This window comes from Salvelinus sp. IW2-2015, unplaced genomic scaffold, assembly GCF_002910315.2.
Source record: "Salvelinus sp. IW2-2015 unplaced genomic scaffold, ASM291031v2 Un_scaffold1159, whole genome shotgun sequence".
Lineage (NCBI taxonomy): Eukaryota > Metazoa > Chordata > Actinopteri > Salmoniformes > Salmonidae > Salvelinus > Salvelinus sp. IW2-2015.
The window spans coordinates 145,765-156,234 of record NW_019942758.1 but is presented as its reverse complement, the minus strand read 5'-3'; positions in this window follow the sequence as shown (position 1 = coordinate 156,234).

The following is a 10,470-nucleotide window of genomic DNA, read 5'->3' as shown; positions in this document are numbered from 1 at the left end:
GATTTTTAAGTAATTAATTTGCATTTTATTGCATGACATAAGTATTTGATACATCAGAAAAGCAGAACTTAATATTTGGTACAGAAACCTTAGTTTGCAATTACAGAGATCATACGTTTCCTGTAGTTCTTGACCAGGTTTGCACACACTGCAGCAGGGATTTGGCCCACTCCTCCATACAGACCTTCTCCAGATCCTTCAGGTTTCGGGGCTGTCGCTGGGCAATACAGACTTTCGGCTCCCTCCAAAGATTTTCTATTGGGTTCAGGTCTGGAGCTGGCTAGGCCACTGACCTTGAGCAGATCATCTCTCTTGATACAATGTGATTTTCTGGATTTTTGTTTTAGATTCCGTCTCTCACAGTTGAAGTGTACCTATGATAAAAATGACAGACCTCTACATGCTTTGTAAGTAGGAAAACCTGCAAAATCATCAGTGTATCAAATACTTGTTCTCCCCACTGTATGTCAAGATGGAAGTCCATTACCTGAGTAAAAGCTTTCTAAATTATTACATTACATTTACAAGAGTTTTCAGTGTGAATTTTATAAAGGCTTTGTGGAGGACGGCTCTCAAAGGGATCATCAGGTCCCATCAATGAGGGATCATAGCTTTCCCCTGAATTCAGCTGGTCCGTCTATGTCATGGGTGCTGGTCAAAAGTAATGCACTATATAGGGATGAAGGTGCCATTTGTGATGCAACCAGTCTGTGTTCCTTCCTTCCTTCCTTCCTTCATTTACCTTCTGCCTTTGTTGCTGGGCAGAAACTCTTCATTACAGCCTTTGTTTCAGTGAGGAGTTTGGAAAGAGGATCACTATGGTTCGCTGGGCTTTGACAAATGGACTGATCAGCGTGCGCACATTGCAGAATAGAGTTCTCACAGGCAGGCTGAGTTTGGAATGGACAAATGCTTAATAGGAAGAGAGGGAAGCAGCTGATGATGAGTCATCAATAAACACCAGTTGCAGTTCCTGTGTTGATTGATTTTAGAGACCCTCATGTTGCGATGTTATTGATTGTACAGAGCCTAGTAGAGAGAGCCTATAGCAAGTTTTCCCATCTGAAGGCAACTATTAGATGAGGTAAGAGTTGTGTGTGTGCAACCACATACTGTGCCTTGCAAAAGTATTCACCCCCTTGGTGTTTTTACTATTTTGTTGCATTACAACCTGTAATTTAAATAGATATTTATTTGGATTTCATGTTATGGACATACACAAAATAGTCCAAATTAGTGAAGTGAAATTAAAAAAATTACTTGTTTCAAAAAACTCTAAAAAAATTTAAATGGAAAAGTGGTGCGTGCATATGTATTCACCCCCTTTGCTATGAAGCCCCTAAATAAGATCTGGTGCAACCAATTACCTTCAGAAGTCACATAATTAATTAAATAAAGTCCACCTGTGTGCAATCTAAGTATCACATGATCTGTCACATGATCTCAGTATATATATACATCTGTTCTGAAAGGCCCCAGAGTCTGCAACACCACTAAGCAAGCGGCACCACCAAGCAAGCGGCACCATGAAGACCAAGGAGCTCTCCAAACAGATTTTTTTTAAAGGAGTGGGGCAGTCCCATTCCTTTTGTATTTGTTTATGTTTATTGGATAGGATAGAGTCAGAGAAGAAGCGTGGAAGGAAAGAGTGTGCTGAAATAGCAGTGGGCTAGATTCAAACCCATGCTGGCAGCAGTGTGTTCCAGGGACAGCTTAGTCCACCCTAGGCCACTCCAATACCATTTTAACCCAGAAACTTGAAGGTGACAATGGAAAAAAGGAAAAAGAACAAGATAGACCTCCAAGCGCAGGAGTGTGGGTAGCAGGTGGAATATAAAAGGTTTGAGAAGCATTTTTCTTGGGAACTGTTCCCTTGTCCAGCTATTTTCAAACTTCAAGTGCTGTACAGATATACATCAATATTATATTGTCTCTATCTATATATTGTTTTGCCATTTTTGGTCAATTATGTTCCATGATAGCCCTGCCTCCTTCATGTCCACATAAAAATAATAATAATAATTAGTCACTGCACCTCTTGGAGAGAATTAGATTTGATTTGATTTGAGAAGGTCTCTTATTGGCTGAAGAGATTTTGGTTGATTTTCATCCCCATCATGAGAGAAATCAATAAAGTGACAAACTACTTTAGCGTAACGGACAATTGCTTTGCTACGATGTCTCAATGTGCTCCATTGACAGGATATCCGGTCACGTTGCCAGCACTTACATAGATTGAATAAGTTAAGCCTTTGTAACCTCACACAATAATCAGACAATAAAGAACCCAAGTCATGTCCACTGATGTCATTGGACTTCTTAAGTTCTATATGTTGTGTATAGAGACAGAGATAAATACAATATTGTGACTCAGTGAAAGTGTGAATACTAATGTGATTACTAGGAGTGAACACTTAAAATAATTCCTTAGAGATGATTCATTATGCATTTCCGCGCCCCATGGTCACGCAAACAGGAAGGAACTTCGGTCAGACTTAAACCAATTAACAACTTATAAAGGCTTAATTGAGCTTTCATTATGTCTTCATAAGCACTACATAGATGGATCACCAATTATTTATAAGCAGACACATACTACATTAAAGGAGTGTAGTAAATCCTTTTATCTGGCCTTTGCCAAAAGTAGCGTAACCCCTTAAATAGCATAACATTTACTTAATGAATTATTTCTGAAGGATCTACAGCATATAGCCCTTATGAAGGGTTTATGAAGGGTTTATGAAGGGTTTATGAAGGCTTCAGTAAACCACAAAGGTTACTTACAAGCTCAATCCTCTCAACAACTCAAATGTTTTGGGGGTTGGATACTTGGTCAGACTACCTCGTCTTTTGATTGACAAGCAGCTCCATCAAAATAGAACACAGCCATAAAGCAGGGCCTGCTAACTTAACCCGTGTGTTTATAATGGGTTTTCAAAGAGAGAGCATCTTGTATTGAGTGTGACTCCTGGAGGTTATCATGCAGGGGTGCATCATTACATCCTGTTCCCAGATCCGTCTGTGCTGTCTTGTCAATAGTTGTCAATGTTGTCAAGACAGTACAAACAGATCTGGGACCAGGCTAGAGTATGTTTATGGATGAAATGAATGGGGTCCTAGTGTCATGTTGTCTTCACAGAGAGAGGTCACCGTATGGGATCAATGTGTGATCTGATCAACTGATGTTCTTATATAACTGGCACCTCAGGGAGCATAGCCTATATAGCTAGAGAGAGGTGTGTGTGTGTGTGTGTGTGTGTGTGTGTGTGTGTGTGTGTGTGTGTGTGTGTGTGTGTGTGGTGTGTGTGTGTGTGTGTGTGTGTGTGTGTGTGTGTGTGTGTGTGTGTGTGTGTGTGTGTGTGTGTGTGTGTGTGTGTATGTGTGTGTGTGGGACAGTACATACAGATTGTTGAGTCTCAAGGGGAAAACGAAGACTAAGAAATACATGAATATGACTGAATATGGCTTCTTAATCCATCCAGTTTATGTACACACAATGCGTTAGATCTCAAACGGTTTCTCAATATCAATCACGCACAGTATGTGTGTAACGATTCTCGTTGGTGGAAGGAAAGGAGGACCAAGGTGCAGCGTGGTACGTGTTCATTTTAATAAACAAAATAAACTGAACACTGAATTGACAAAAAATAATAAAGAGCGAGAACGAAAACGAAACAGTTCTGCAAGCAATACGCACAAACAGAAAACAATCACCCACAACACACAATGGAAAACAGGCTACCTAAGTATAGCTCCCAATCAGAGACAACGATAGACAGCTGCCTCTGATTGGGAACCACACCAGGCCAAACACAGAAATAGACAACCTAGACATACAACATAGAATGTCCACCCACATCACACCCTGACCAAACAAAACATAGAAACATACAAAGCAATCTATGGTCAGTGCGTGACAATGTGCTATGTTCAAAGAACTTGCGTGTTTATTTATTGAATATGGTATACTCTCTCTAGTTTGCAACTGACATGGATAAAGTGTTGTTTAAAAAAAAAAGATGTATGTTGTTTTTCTATGCAGATGAAAAACATGCAATTATTCCCAAGCATAAAGTTTGTTTCTGGTTATAATTAGGGAGTATATATTCTGGGTTGCATTGACAAATGCTGTGTACTTATGTTTCTAGACAAAATAAAACAGACGGTAAATTCATACTGGAAATATGTTTATGAATAAATAACATTTAATAGGGTCTTCAAATAATTAATTTCCTTAAAAAATACTCAGAAATCAAACAAAGTTATGTTTTTACATTAGTGGGCTGAAATGAAAACGTGCTTGGCATTTGGAGAGAAAATAAATTCAAATGTAGGGTTCTCAAAGGCCTCAGGCACTAAAGGAGCCTTCAGAAGCCAACCCAGCGCAGAGCAGACACACTACAGGAGAGAGAGAACACACACATGACCTCTCTCTGGAGGGTATCATCTTTATTGAAGTGTACATTCTGAGAATGGCAGGTCAGTCAATTTAATACTGCATGGGTGGGAGGTGTGTGTGTGTGTCTGTGTGATGAGCGTACCTCACAGTCACACAGATCTGAAGTCCTGATTCAGCTGCAACATCAATTGCGGTACTTGATGTCTCAGCATGCCCCAGGAACTATTCAGTATTAAATGACTCTGTGTGTGATATGATGATATACAGAAAAAACAATGAATAGTACTGATTCTATTAATCTTGTCAATAGGGGGCGCTATTTTCACTTTGGAAAAAATCGTGCCCAATTTAAACGGCCTCGTACTCTATTCTAGATCATACAATATGCATATTATTATTACTATTGGATAGAAAACTCTCTCAAGTTTCTAAAACTGTTTGAATTATATCTGTGAGTAAAACAGAACTCATTTGGCAGCAAACTTCCAGACAGGAAGTGAAAATTCTGAAAATGGGGCTCTGTTTCAGGGCCTGCCTATTCAACTGGCTTATATTTATCGATATACATGCACTTCATACGCCTTCCACTAGATGTCAACAGGCAGTGGAAGGTGGAATGGGGTGTCTAGCTTGATCTGAGGTCGAACAAGMGCTKTTGGAGTGGCAGGTCAGGAATTTCCTTTCTCTACCWAGGMGCRCGAAGCACCTCSATATTGTCTTCTGATAAGCGTTCGGTTTACACGGCGAATATCTCCGGCTCTGATTTTATTTGATACATGTGATAATAACATCGTAAAGTATGTTTTTTCAACTGAGTTTTATCAGATTATTCAACGTTTATTGGGACTTTTGGAGTTTTCCGTTCTTTGCGTCGAGAGAGAATGGGAACGTCATCAACATTGGCTAGCATTGTGGCGCGAATTCGACAGAAGAAAATGACATTCTAAAACCAAACAACGATTTATTCTGGACCAAGGACTCCTTGTACAAGATTCTGATGGAAGCTCAGCAAAAGTAAGAACAATTTATGATGTTATTTCGTATTTCTGTGGAAAATGTTGATTCCTATTCTCTGCCGTTTTGGCGAGCGCTGTCTCGCAATAACGCAAGCTGTTTGTTATGGTAAAGTTATTTTTTTTAAATCTAACACGGCGGTTGCATTAAGAACCAGTGTATCTTTCATTTGCCATACAACAAGTATTTTTATGTAAAGTTTATGAGTTCTTTGGTCAGATTAGGTGAGTGTCCAAAATATCTTTGGAGATTCTGGTGAATCGATGCTTCGTATTCACAATGTATAATCAGGATTTGTAGCTCTAAATATGCACATTTTCGAACAAAACATAAGTGTATTGTGTAACCTGATGTTATAAGACTGTCATCTGATGAATTTGTTCAAGGTTAGTGATTCATTTTATCTCTCTTTTGTCGGTTTTGTGCAAGCTATTTTTGCGGGGAGTAAATTGCGTTGTGTTTGGCTACTGTAGTGAGCTAATAGAAATATATATTGTGTTTTCGCTGTAAAACACTTAAAAAATCGGAAATATTGGCTGGATTCACAAGATGTTTATCTTTCATTTGCTGTACACCATGTATTTTTCATAAATGTTTTATGATGAGTATTTAGGTATTTCACGTTGCTCTCTGTAATTATTCTGGCTGCTTCGGTGCTATTTGTGATGGTAGCTGCAATGTAAAACTATGATTTATACCTCAAATATGCACATTTTTCGAACAAAACATAAATGTATTGTATAACATGTTATAAGACTGTCATCTGATGAAGTTGTTTCCTGGTTAGTGACTAATTATATCTCTATTTTGTCGGTTTTGTGAAAGCTACCTATGCGGTGGAAACATGGTGAAAATATGCGGTTGTGTGTTTGGCTATTGTGGTTAGCTAATAGAAATACATATTGTGTTTTCGCTGTAAAACATTTTAAAAATCGGAAATGATGGCTGGAATCACAAGATGTTTATCTTTCATTTGCTGTATTGGACTTGTGATTTCATGGAAATTATATTATATGATATCCCTGTCCCGTTAGGCTAGGCTATGCTAGTCAGCTATTTTGATGAGGAGGATCCCGGATCCGGGATGGATATTAAGTATCCATTTTTATTAAGTTTCCTTTAAACGACGTCATCACCTGAAGCCTGGAGGCGCTCGCTGAGAGTTGGATTAAGAGAAAAGCCCCATAGTCATTAAAACCCCATAGTTATTAAAGCTCCATAGTCATTAAAACCCCATAGTCATTAAAGCTCCATAGTCATTAAAGCTCCATAGTCATTAAAGCTCCATAGTCATTAAAGCACCATAGTTATTAAAGCTCCATAGTCATTAAAGCACCATAGTCATTAAAGCTCCATAGTCATTAAAGCTCCATAGTTATTAAAGCTCCATAGTTATTAAAGCACCATAGTGGGCTGATTTTCTTTCCACTTTGATGTTTAATTGAGCAAACAAGAGTGGCTATTAACGGGCATCAGAAGTAATTATATTATTACATTAGCCACCTAGGGACTGAAGATGAGCCATCCTCATTTAAAAATCGGAAAGGTTACCCAGAACTCAAGAACTTGAAGTGAACCCTTAGAATGAGGGTAATATGGAAAGTACAGCATTGCGAGTTAATGACAACGTCAACTCAAATAAACCCAATGTCCCAGTGGCCTCATTGGCGAAGCTTAAGATGCTGTTCCTTCTCGTTTCCAAGAACAGGGTAATGTTCTGTCCATTGTGTCTATTATCTGTGTTCTGTATAGTGGTCATTATCTCATTTAATCCCATTCATCCTACTGAGTCTGACAGTCCACTCTCCAGACCAGAACGCAGCCATAAATCAAGCCAACATGATCACATACAAGAACACACTGTGTGCATCCCAAATTACACCCTATTCCCTTTATACTGCACTACATAGGGAATAGGATGCCATTTGGGACGTCTCCTCACATTGGTCAAAAATCACTGCCACAGAAAACAGATAAAACTCGCTGTAACCGCTCAATGTCGTCAATGCAAGGCAGGAGGCGTGTGTTCTTTCAGACGTAGTCATTAGAATTGAATGCATCAGATGTATCAATGAGACTACAATAGAGAGAGCCTGTTAATTCAAGTCTAAATGGGTGCCATCTTTGTGAAGACGCCATAGGATACCTTTATCCTATTCCTTCATCCCTTCTCCTTTAGTCCACACACTGTGGATCTCTGTCTCACTGTGACTAAAGATAACAAGCCACATCTGTACATGTCTATAAATGGCTCCGAGCCATACTTGTCTGTTTCTCCATAGGAACTAAGGAGCTAATTGTATCGGCATCTCTACTCACCCTCAGGTGTCAGGGCAACGGAGTGTTGAATGTTCTACCTGACGGCGCACCATGTATCCCATGATTCACTGGTATGAAATCAAATGGAAGGTTAATATACCCAATTGTATTTATACACAATTACATTTCTCAAGATGTACATTAAGCATAAATTAAATTAAGACAGACTAATATGAATTTGTCTGGTCTCATTGCCTTCAATCTATGACTCAGGGCAGGTTTACTACCAAATAGAATTAGAATGTGATGAACGTTGGAACTAAACCCGATATGATCAAACGATATAATCTGCACTCAACCACTAGACACAACCATACCAACTGCAATAGTGCCATCTACTGAGCAATTATTGCCAACCATGTGAAACTGACTTGTCTAATTGACCTAAATACTGGCATTAGGGTGATGAACGTATGATGCATCATAGTGATCAAGTGAATGACAGAATGTCCCATAAAAGCCCCACTCTCTATGTGCATCCAAAACGACACCCTGTTAGGCTCTGGTCAGAGTATTGCACTATATAGGGATAATGAGCACATCCCTTCCAAGAAAAAACTGGATGGGAAATAGCTTTGATTAACAGGCTGATCTTATTACCAATAAGATAAAAGCCTCTTGCTCTAACACTGTTGATGTATAAAGTACTAGAGACCAATTCGAATTGAAGGCAGTCAATTCAGAAAGTAAACTTAATTTAAAAAAAACTGCATCTATTTTCAATGACTTCTCAATAAACTGAGTAGTAGAAGCTATTTATTTCAAAAGTGTTTCCATTTAATGTATTTTTTAAATCACCTCCTGAATTGAATGCCTTCAGTTCGAAATGAGCCCAGCCCTGAAGTGCAACAATGTGAACCTTTCAAAGAAATACTGGCATGGTAGTTGGGAGAGATGTTGATGTTTATATGTGTGCTTTATGTAGACGCTTGAAGAGTATAAAGACAGCTCCAACAATGGTACCAGCACCATACAATACCCATGTATACTATACTATTCACTGAGTGTACAAAACATTAAGAACACTAAGCAATAAGGCCTGAGGGGGTGTTGTTTATTTACATTTAAGTCATTTAGCAGACGCTCTTATCCAGAGCATATCCCTTGTTTATGGTCATTATTGCCATTAAAAACTGGTTGCCAACGTAATTAGACCAGTAAAAAGTAATGTTTTGTCATACCCGTGGTATACGGTCTGATATACCACGGCTGTCAGACAATCAACATTCGGGGCTCGAACCACTCCGTTTATAATATACAATACAATACACATGCAGCCAAGTGAGTGAATACATAATAACTGCACACAAGCCCAATTGTGATAAACAATGTGTTTTATTTACAGTATAAAAAAAATGTAATTGGATATCATTACAGAGACATATTAGGCAGATACAAACCCTTGTTGTAGTTTTACAGTAATAGTTTTACAGTAATAGCATATCCCTTGTCGTACTCTTGTGCATAGAAGAACAGTACACACCACAGTTGTAGCCTACACTTGTGCATCAGCCTTAACCTCATAGCCCCGCGATTTATACAAGGCTATACTACATCATGTCTCCCTTTATACATACATTATATAGAGCAATGTGTAGTCATTTATTTACAAAACCTTTATAAAATGTAGAAAAGTTGCATATAAAACATCTTTATCCCACATTTCACAAAAGAATTGGGGAAAAAAATCCTTAATTTATAGTCTTCATTTTAAATACAAGTGCTCGTTTTGGTACAAGTAAACCTTGTGGTAGGTACATAGTGTCCTCATCTAGAACAAAATAAATAAACCAAATGTCAATGAACAATACAGACTTTGTGTCCCATCCAAACGCTCCTACTCCCACAGCAGACATAATATGTTAGTTTCTGTGACATACAGTATAACTACAATGGTTAATATGGCACTATTTTGACATATTTTCATGTTGTCTACAGATAAGACATGCTGTCTATCACCAAGCATAGCTCTGTCACAGAAAAGACCTACGGGCAACAGTGAAGTTTTAAGACGGTTGACTGGGAAGTACTGTAGCAACTCAAACTCAACACCTCTCTGTCCCCCAGGAATTCAAGCTGCAAAGACAAATGACAAATGTCACAATTCAGGATTGTAATAGTATCATTTATTTGTGAACTATTTATTTAACATAAAACTGATGTGATCCTCCATCTTCCCAACAGAGTCAATAGTGACTGGTGAGTTTGATACTGTAAAAAATTGCTCCAGGATAATACCAATGCTTTGGCTTGGTCCACTAATTATTGTGAGTGAAAACTGGCTATACTAACAAAGGTAAAATTTGTTAAAGACATCAGCTGAAAACTGCCCATTAGGATTTGGTACCTTATTATTATCCATGCTTGACGTACCAATGACAAGCTGTTGAAGTGCTGCCTACAATGCTTCCTTCAACTTACACTTCAGCAGTATATTCTATGTGCAAAACATGGACACGACGTGACCAGACATTCATTCAATCTTTATTGCTTAGAACTGTGCCTGAGTGGCACAGACAGGCGCTAAGTGTGATGAGTTAATTAGTGTCATGGACTAACTGGTGTGGGGTGTTGAAGTGTTTTTCTCACCCCCTATGATAAAGTGCGGCACTGCTAGGTCCATTAAAAGTATCAACTGAAAGCTACATATACTGTAGCTGTACATATACTGTAGCTGTACATATACTGTAGCTGTACATATACTGTAGCTGTACATATACTGTAGCTGTACATATACT